This window comes from Siniperca chuatsi, linkage group LG9 (genome assembly GCF_020085105.1).
Source record: "Siniperca chuatsi isolate FFG_IHB_CAS linkage group LG9, ASM2008510v1, whole genome shotgun sequence".
In the NCBI taxonomy this organism is placed as follows: domain Eukaryota; kingdom Metazoa; phylum Chordata; class Actinopteri; order Centrarchiformes; family Sinipercidae; genus Siniperca; species Siniperca chuatsi.
Genome location: NC_058050.1, coordinates 23,597,294 through 23,607,161, shown reverse-complemented (window position 1 = coordinate 23,607,161; position 9,868 = coordinate 23,597,294). Strand labels below are relative to the sequence as shown.

The 9,868-nt window shown below is 41.6% G+C and overlaps 1 long non-coding RNA gene across 2 annotated transcripts; it reads right to left on the bottom strand.

The window, feature by feature from the left end:
• Positions 1–1,799: 1,799 nt before the first annotated feature.
• On the bottom strand, positions 1,800–7,322 carry LOC122881604. Of its 2 annotated transcripts, XR_006379190.1 has the most exons (4): positions 7,143–7,322; positions 6,939–7,014; positions 4,666–4,740; positions 1,800–2,120 (listed from the first exon to the last, which is right to left on the bottom strand). It is a non-coding gene; the product is annotated as an uncharacterized LOC122881604 (long non-coding RNA). The 2 variants fall into 2 exon arrangements; XR_006379189.1 differs by lacking the exon at positions 6,939–7,014.
• Positions 7,323–9,868: the final 2,546 nt, after the last annotated feature.

Below are 9,868 nucleotides of genomic sequence, written 5' to 3'. Positions count from 1 at the left end.
CCAGTTAATCAGTTAATTTGAACAGCATGCAAATGATGTTTTTCATCTAAATTGAACATTTATATTATATTAGACTTGGAGTGAGACCAGCATTGTACAGCTGGAGGGACAAGATGACCAATCAGTATACAGTACAATATATTAAGTCAGTTAGGTTAGCTGAGATCGGAGATCAGTGAAGGAAAACAAAACATAAAACAGCTCACATCATTACAGACACACTGCAATTATTTTTATAATGTTTATATGTTTAAGTAGGCCTTATTGTATATGCTGAATTTATTCCCCAAGAGCTTTTTAGCCATGCTAGCGGCATAGCTCTTGGGATGGCAATTTCAGCCGGTCGGTCGGCCCACCACTTTGGCCCAGACAGAAATATCTCAACAACTATTAGATGGATTATCATGAAATTTGGTTCAGATATCAATGGTGTCCAAGGAAGAATCCAAAAAACTTTGGTGATCCCCTGACTTTTCCTCTAGCTCCACCATGAGGTTCACATAAGTGGTTTGTGAGTGAAACGTGTCAACAACAAGTAGATGGACTGCCATGAAACGACACAAATTTGTACTATTGGCACACGCATTCATGCCCCCCTCAGGATGAACTGTGACTTTTCATTATCAGGTCAAAATTTCAATTTGTCCAACACTTTGTTTTATGAAAAATATTTGAAAAACTGGCGACATTCCCATCAGCCTCAGCTGTACTTTGTGTTTAGTACTAATCTAATGTTAGCATGCTAACATGCTAAACTAAGATGGAGAACATGGCAAACATTGTACCTGCTTAACATCAGCATGTTAACATTGTAATGGTAAGCATGTTAGCATACTGACGATAGCATTCAGCTCAAAGCACTGCTGTGTCTAGGTACTGTCTCACAGAGCATGGCTGTTGAGTCAGTCTTGTTTTCTCAAAAGCTATTGAATAACTCACAGTTTTTGAAGCTGGATATAATATTGACCTAGCTGCTAATACTACTAGTACTGGAGGTACTTTTACTTCTATTACACCACATTTCAGAAGCAAATATTGCACTTTTGACTTCACTGGATTTATCTGACAGCTACTCCAGCATTAGTAAGTATTTACATCCAAAGCCTGACAGGTTTATGAAATTTGATATGCATTGTTTTTATTAACCTACCCACATTATATGAAGTGCCTAGTTATAATCAGATCCACCTTCGGCCAACAAAAACATTAAAATACAGCATACATGTTAATGCATCAGGGATAACCACCAAATAATATTATATATAATAATATAACACTGACAGGGACTATTTTTCTGCATATGCATACAACATTACATTTAGCTGATAATACTTTTACTTAAGTAAGGTTTTGTAATGGAGTATTTGTACATTGTAGTATTGATCATTTTACTTGTGTAAAGAATGTGAGTACTTCTTCCACCACTAAGTAATATGCAGTATGTAATGATATAATTAAAAATCATCTGAGCCCATGACTCAGTTGTGATTCCTCATTTCGGAGTTTCTAGCACCTGGAAGTTTTTCTTTGCCACTGTCGCCAAATGCTTGCTCATTGGTGGGATTTGTTGGGTCTCTGTAAATAATATTATAAAGAATATGGACTAGACCTGCTCTATAGGAAAAGTGCAATGAGATAACTTCTGTTATGAATTAGCACTATATAAATACAATTTAAATGAATTGAATTGTTTGATGTTAAACAATTCAAAAACTCTCATTTATTTTTGTGCCCTGATCTCATCATTCAGTAGCCTTTGTTACTCATTTTTGTAACACTTCAGTCCCTTTGGTTGTTAGTTAAAGTTGAATCACTCATGGCTGTTGCAGCATTGTGCTGTTGTTGCTCATTTCAGTAATGTTGCTCCCAGTTGGTGGTCCCAGTGATGAGCAGCAGGGGGTGGGTAGATCACATTGAATGGGATGCCAGAGATCTTTAGCTGTGCTCCTTCAGGGCCTTTTGCATTTAGTCATCCTGAGCTCATAATTGTGTGACTAAAGCAATTGTTCTCTTTATTGAAGCCATTCAGGGCCTCTACAGGCTTTTCCCACTTCCCTCAGGTGGGACTCAGGTGATCATCCAAAACTTTCAGGTGGGACTCAGGTGATCACTCAAAGGTGCTGAGAAAAAAGTATGTTTTCACGTTGTTAATCATGATTGTATTCTTGTTTTTAGAACAAAATATCTACAGAGATAATTCAAAACTAAAGTAATTTGAAAATTAAAAAACTAGTGGAGGTTCAAGTGTGTAGTTGAATAGTATAATAGTGATATATAATTTAGCTAATATCTTCATGTAAAAATGTCCTCTACTCACAAACATCTAGTTATCTTGTTCTGCTGTTCTGGCATAGTAAATCCCAAGTAATTACTGTCTATGGGCCCTTATCTTGGGCACCACAGTTATATTAGCTCATAATATGCATTGTTGGCTCATAAACACAAACATATGATTATGAAACTGCACACAGGTAAATGAGCCGATGACACAGCAGAGGTAAAAATTCCTAGGCAGGATTTACTGCAGCTCAGGGTACAGGACTTTTATTGTGGTCAACTGTAGAGTGAATGAATATGTTGAGGATGTTCATTTTGCGTGTATGTGTGTATGTCTGGCACTGTAATATGTGAAAATCTCTTTCTCCCCCTTTCAAGATCATGCCTCATGGGTGACAAATTCTCAGCGTCCTTCAAATATCTACGGTAATGGCTTTGAAAGCAGTCGTTCCACCTTTAGTCCTCAACACATGTCACGCACTTGTGTCTGCAGAGCACCATTTCAACTTTAATTCCTCATTCTGAATAATTCACAAGCCCGGAGAGTGTTAAGAGGGTGGAGGAGCCGAAGCGGAGCATATGTGTAAGAACAGTTGACACACAAAGAGAAGTCGCCCCAAAAACTTGCAAATGGAAAAAAGAAAGAATCTGCTGGGGCCACGGTTTGTTTTCACCTGAAGCAGTCATTTATCTTGGCCAGAGCCCAACACTAAACCACTGTGTATGTTTCTATGGTCTCAGTGGGTTTGTGTGTGCACCACAGCCACTTAAAGTGGTGGGGGGAACTGCAGATTTCAGTCCTAATCTAGGAATTGTGAAACCACACCATTTCCTTGCACTTGTGAAGTGCTTGGCATCTCATTTGGCTGCTGAAGACCTGTATACATCAGCTCAGATGGAGCATGCAGATGAGTTTAGGATGTGTGTTTGTTTTATTTCACTGTGGTGAACATGTGGAGGGAAACAGGATGATAAGAAGGTTGTTGCGGCTGTAGCTTCAGCACATTTTCATCTACTGTATCAACAGCAAGTGTTGGCTTGCTATAGCAATAACAGGCTTAAAAATTTGAACTTGCTCATCTATACCAGCCTAAAGAGAGTGTGGTTCTTAATACCAAAGGAAAGAGGTACAAGATTTAATGCCAGTTTTCTCTGAACAAAGAACTCAGGGAACAGCTTAGATTTAACAACTATTTTATTTTCATTTAAATTTAGAATTTTCCCTTTGGAGAAGCCAACACCAGAATTTAAAGCTGCAATAATCAATATTTTTATATGAACAATGGAAAGAATGACTATGTGTAGTGTGACAAAACAGTTACTTTTACATAGAAATCATCTAGTTCAGGTTGCTTTTAAGTTTGAAAAGTAAGCCAATTGTATGAGTTATGTTTCTGTCTGTGCTTCACAGACAGTAATTGCAACCATCCATCCTCCTCTCAATTTCCAAGCCTCACACAATAGACTCTACAATGACCGACTGTGTGAAGTCAGATTAGCTCAAATTTCCTCACAAGATGTTACACAACATCAACAAAACAAAGTTCTCAAAATGGGGATTTACCGCCTCCTTCCAGTCAACAACCCTCTTGGGAGCTTTCCTGAATGAATCCCAGACTGCTCCGTAGCTCAGCTATCTTGCTGACCTGCCGTGCCACCAGCTACTTCGCCCTCCTGCTATACAACCACATCCTGGCAATAAATCACTGGTTATTGTGAACTTCCATGGAGTGCTTGTTGAGTTGCCAAATGATTGTTTGTAAGTCCAAGCAAGGTCCAAACCTTATCAGTGTTCAACACATCTCTGTGTTATCAGAGATGAAGCTGAGATAAAAATGATCTCTTCAGGCTCAGAATACATTCCAAATGTATTCCATTCCTAGAAGATTTTTTGGCATATAAATCAACACCAGGAAACAGCGTTTTTGGTATCCACAAGTGGCATCAGCAGTTGAAATAAATATGAACGTCTTAGAACTAATTTTCTTCTTCTTACTGGGGATTTGGGATGGAAATGGTGAAAAAATATTATTGCAGCCAGTTCAACCGAGGAGAACTTGCTTGCTGCAATTAAGGCAAAAGTTTTGATTTGCCAATCTCTGCTTGCCAACAGGATTTCTCACCCGTGTCCACACCTGACTTCACACCAACAGACCAAATCTACTGCATCTTAGAGACTATGAGACATTTAGAGACTGAGTTTCAGTCCCACTTTGTGATGTAGTCTGAATCATCAAGTGTATTTTGACATGCAAATCTGGCCTCGAACAAGCTTTCAGTTGACCCCTTCGGAGACTTGGGTGGGCTCCCGAAATACCTCCCTTAATTTGACATGACCTGATTTGGAGGATTTCAGTGTTATTACTCCTCTCAGATGTGTGTACTCACATGCGAGGCGTGAGGTTGAGGGAGGTCTTCCCGGAGCTGTTATGAGAGCTGATGTGAGACAACAGTGGACCGTGCCTGGAGGGGAGGAAAGAGAGAGCATTAGACAGAGAAGGAGGTGAATAACATGAGTGACAGAACGGAGTGAAAGGGGGAAAAAAGAAACGATGCAGGGAATGTGGATCCAACATGTAAAGGCCAAATCTGGAACATTTGAGCTGTCCAGAAGTGTCATTTCAGCATCCACCACATCTCTTCTTCTTCTCTCTGGGTCTTTCTCTGGCCCTCCCAAGCCATCTAACTATTGATGTGTTGGAAGTCCCTGAGTTTTGACAGCTGTGCTTGGAGTGCTGTGACAGCAGTCTGGAGGGAAGGGTGTGTATGTCTGGCTGTGTTTGTGTGTGTGATGATGATAAAAAATAATAAATTTGATTTATGAAGCACCTTGTGGACCTATAATGCAGCTCAATGTGCTTTATTAGCAGCACTTTGACAAGTAATGCAGCTATGCAGACAGGAGTGAAACAACAAATTATAAAGAGACAAGAGTCTCCAGCCATGCTAGTGGCTGTGTGAGGAAGCATTAGGAGCAGAGTAGGGATTTCCGGCACAACTTCACCTACTTCACCAGGTAGTCGGAAGGGGTAAAAACTCCAGCAGCACTTGTAGTAAAACAAACAACCTTGATGTGAGACCCTGATGATGGCCACAAGGTGAAATGCGTTGGTCTCACAATTAATTTGTTCATTATACCACAAGTGTTGCTGTTCAGGCTGTATTAGGCACAGCGGTGCTTTAAGGTTAATGCTAACATCGGAATGTTGGCATGCTCCCAATGACAGTGCTAACATGCTAATGTTTAGTAGGTATGATATTTACCACGTTAACCATCTTAGTTTAGTGCATGCTAACATTTGCCAATTAGCACTAAACAAAGTACAGCTGAAGCTGATGGGAATGTTAGTTTTGCAAGTACTGGACATATGATAATGTAACCTGATGATGGCGCTAGATGAGAAGTTAAGGGATCACCAAAGTCTTCATGATTCACCCGAATGTCATGCCAATCAATCCAATAGTTGTTGAGATGTCTCACTAAAACCCACAAATATCAAAAGTTAGAATCACCGAAAGTCAGTAGGATACAAGATATTTCACTGCATAAGTGAAAACTTTGACCTGCTGGTGGTGCTAGATAAAAAGTCAGGTGATCACCAAAGTTGTTAGGAAGCATCCTCTAGGAGCCGTGAATGTCTGTACAAAATTTCATGGCAATCGATTTGATAGTTGGTGAGATATTTCAGTCTGGACCAAAGTGGTGGACTGACTGACCAACATTGCTATCCGTAGAGCCACACTCTGCGGCTAAAAAATAAGTGCTTTACATCTCTGCAGCAGCTTTATGTACATGGTCTACAGTAGAAATGTAGCCCACTATGTGTGTATTTGAGTGTCTGGATTCATGTCTATGTGCACATTCATGTTTCTGTCTGCACATACACATGCTTTTCACACATCTGATTTGGCTAACTTTTCAATACTGTGCCTTAAAAAAACTGTGCAAGGATCCCATTTACTTAATCATGTTGCAGCTGGTATACATTTTGTCCTGACTGGTGTAGCTAAGGGAGGCAAGCTTGGGAATAAAGCAGGAATGTGTAGTGGGTGCTAGGCAGCTGGTGGCTGAGCCCCGCTGGGTCGCAGGGAGCAAGGCCAGGCCAGCCACATGAGCCTCAGCTGATTCACACTACCATAGCCATGCACACACACAGCCCAACCTGCTCGCCTGCACGTATCTATTGTACGATCAGAGGGCCAAAACAGGATGTGTGTGTGTGTGTGTGTGTGTGTGTGTGTGAAAGAGATGCTGGATGATAACGATTATAAAGAACAGAGTCGAATGGAATGGTTATAATAGCTTGATGCTAATTAAAATAGACATGTTGTTAATCATCTTTAAGCCTGATAGCTTATTCACCCACCCAGCAAGCTGCACACGCTTCTGCAAAATTAGCAATAATCACAAGGGTCAACAGAGTTCTCCGTTTTCCCAAAAGCAACTGTTGAACACAAGTTAATGTAGCTGGCTCTCAACTCAAAACTAATAAGGCAATTGCATTATCACAGTCTGAGCAGAGTTATTATTTCTTACTGTAACTGACTCAGCACCAATTAGAATCAAAATGAGCAGCTGTATTACAGTAATGACATGGCAAGCACTCAGGTATCAGACTTATCAGTCTGCCCATAGCGGTGTCACACCATAAAATACTTACATGTCCAAGGGCCGCAGAGCATTTACAGCAGGTACCTTTTCCTCTTATTTGCTCTCCAAACAAGGAACCTTATCAGCTGATGAGAGGAATGCAGGAATATTTCAGGAAGAATGCGCCGCACCTCCACTTCCTCCTCATCACTTCTTGTTAAATACAGGGGTTACATAACAACGGGGCTGGATTCAGATGAGTGTAAATTTGTACCTGAAGGAGCTGAACAGCCATTTTCCTCATATCCTCATCGGAACCAGGCTGACCTGCAGTGGCCCTCGGGGATGAAAGGCAAGGTAAAGTCCGTGTTTTAGGGCCCTGGCTTTTGGGGGTCCTTCCCAGTTGTTTCTGGGACAGAGAGAACATGTGGTGAGTTGCTCTCACGTGCGCGTATCAGGAAACATTTTTCTCCCCCCCCAAGCTTGTCTAAGAAGCTCATAAAAACACAGGACTTCCTGCGGTCATTTAATGACACGGCACGCATTGTCATCAACTGAGTCACATAAACACTCCCTGACATGCCCGCTAAAGAACTTATGTCTCTTTTATCATTAGCATTCAATTCCTTATGACTTAAATGTTTTTATGCACCTGAAAAACTGTCATATTGAAGTCATATCTATACAGCCAAGGAGGAAAATGATAATATCTCCTACAGTAGGGATTATTCAAAGGACGTAAAAAATATACTTGAAGCAACATATTTCCCATACATATTTCCACTTTTACATGGGAAATGTGCTAAATGAGGTATATGTAGTCAGCAATTCAAATGACCTAGTGTGTCTCCTCATACTCAGTGTATAGATTCTCCTCTGTCATCTGTTCTGTGACGCCATCAACTGGTTACAAGCGGAACTTCTTGCTCTGCAAACCACAACTTACTGCAGCTTTTACCGGCATTCCTGCTGAAAAAGAAACACAACAAATAAATCAATTTTTGGGGGTCATTTCAAATTGAACAAAGACAAAATAAATAACAATTTTTGCATGAGCACAACGGGTACTGCAAGAAACATTTTAACAAGAGCATGAAATTAGACCAGAGCATGTGAGTCACAAATTACAAATTACCGGGGATTTAACCAGCTGAAAGATATTTCCCCATAAAAGCATAAAGGTCAACATGTTGACATTGTTTTCTGATAGTCTGCTTCTCATTGAGGAATCTTTACAGTAATTTCCTGTTCATAATTGATGGAAATGTTATGTTACTTAAAGTAATAAAATAGTCCATTAAAATGCCATACTTGGGCAATATGAGCTGGTATATTGAGAGCGATTAAGACTCGTGTACATGAGTGTAATTAAAAATGAGGAAACATTAAAGTACAGCATTAGAGAGACTTAGTGACACCTCGGCTGTGTTCACACCAGTATGTATTGGGTTATTAATAGTTGCTATGATACCCACATCCTCTCCCCACTTCATTGTTAGAGCCTCCTGTGATTTAGGACACTATATAAACCCTACTGGGCCAGCCCTCTGTCCTTTTCTGGTTGCTGTTATTGTTGTAGAGCACAGGCCACGGTGTTTGGTTGCTCCAGCTGAGAAGAGAGCCCCTACTGGGCTTTTCCCATGATGATGAGAGCCGCTCTGCTCAGCCCAGTCAGCAGGCAGTGGATAAGGGCCCCCGAGCTGCTCCCACCTCCACTCTCTCCCCTTCCCTGAGGCCCTGCGAGCCTCCCCCCTCCCTCCCTCCTCCTATAAGTTCCCTCAAGTCATGATCTGGCCCGTAAATTAGTACTGGGAGAAAAATAGGTTCTGTAAGATGAAACTGGGTTTCTGTGTGTATCAGCACACGACTCAGGGGAGACAAGAGAGAAGAAGCAGGCAGTAAATCCATTGGAGTCCACTGATAGCGCCTGTTTGCACAGCCACTGCCGCTTCCTTTGATCAAATAGCTGGGGGAGCGGGGGGTCGTGTGGCGCTGCCGAAGGTCAGCTATATATTACACTCCTAAAAGTGATTACTGAAATTCTTAAGTGAAACCATTCTGCTGCCAGGGTGTGCTCTAATCCCCTGCAGCGTTGTCTGGGCCGGGGCCGGGGCTGGGGCCTCTCTGTGGATCTGTGCGCCTAGCACTCCTTTTCCCCTTCCCCACTTGTGTTTTCTATCATCAGAGCAGGCCTAAAAAGAGCCCCTACATGGAAACATGGCCTATCCAGTTGCAATATCAACTGCTGGGGCTCAGAGGAAAGAGAGAGAGAGAGAGAGAGAGAGAGAGAGAGAGAGAGAGAGAGAGGGAGAGGGAGAGAGAGAGAGAGAGAGAGAGAGAGAGAGAGAGAGAGAGAGAGAGAGAGAGAGAGAGAGAGAGAGAGAGAGAGAGAGAGAGAGAGAGAGAGAGAGAGAGAGAGAGAGAGAGAGAGAGAGGGAGAGGGAGAGAGAGGAAAGGTAGTGTCAGGAAACAGAAATATGCACACACTTCAAAGGCTGGGGCAGCAAATTAAGGGTTAGGCATTGGACACGACAGTAAGTGGCCTTTACATCAGAAACAGGGTAAACAATGTCTGGATTGTGTTTCGCTTCTTTCCTCTGTGTTGTTGCATAGAGACCCCCCGGCTCTCCATCTGCACACTGGCTGTGCTGTAGGTAGAGCACTAAAACAGCACAAAGTTTTTTTGACATTGAGCAAATCATTTTCACCAATTGAGCCATGATGAAAAGTTTTGTATCTGTGCCACCGATGGGTACAAATGAATGGAAAATCTGACACAGTTTTGCAGAATGAATGGCTATAAGAGTATGTAATGTAATAAAGCCTCTGTTAAAATTCCACAATTTATGACTGGTAGCTAATCCTTGCCACAATGTTGCACTGTATCAAATCAATTACAAGCACTTATAAAACAGAAGTGCTGCTTTTAAGCGTGATACAAACAAGCTTCAGGAGAGAAAACTGTGTGTCTGTGTGTGTGTGAATGCACGGTTTCTACTG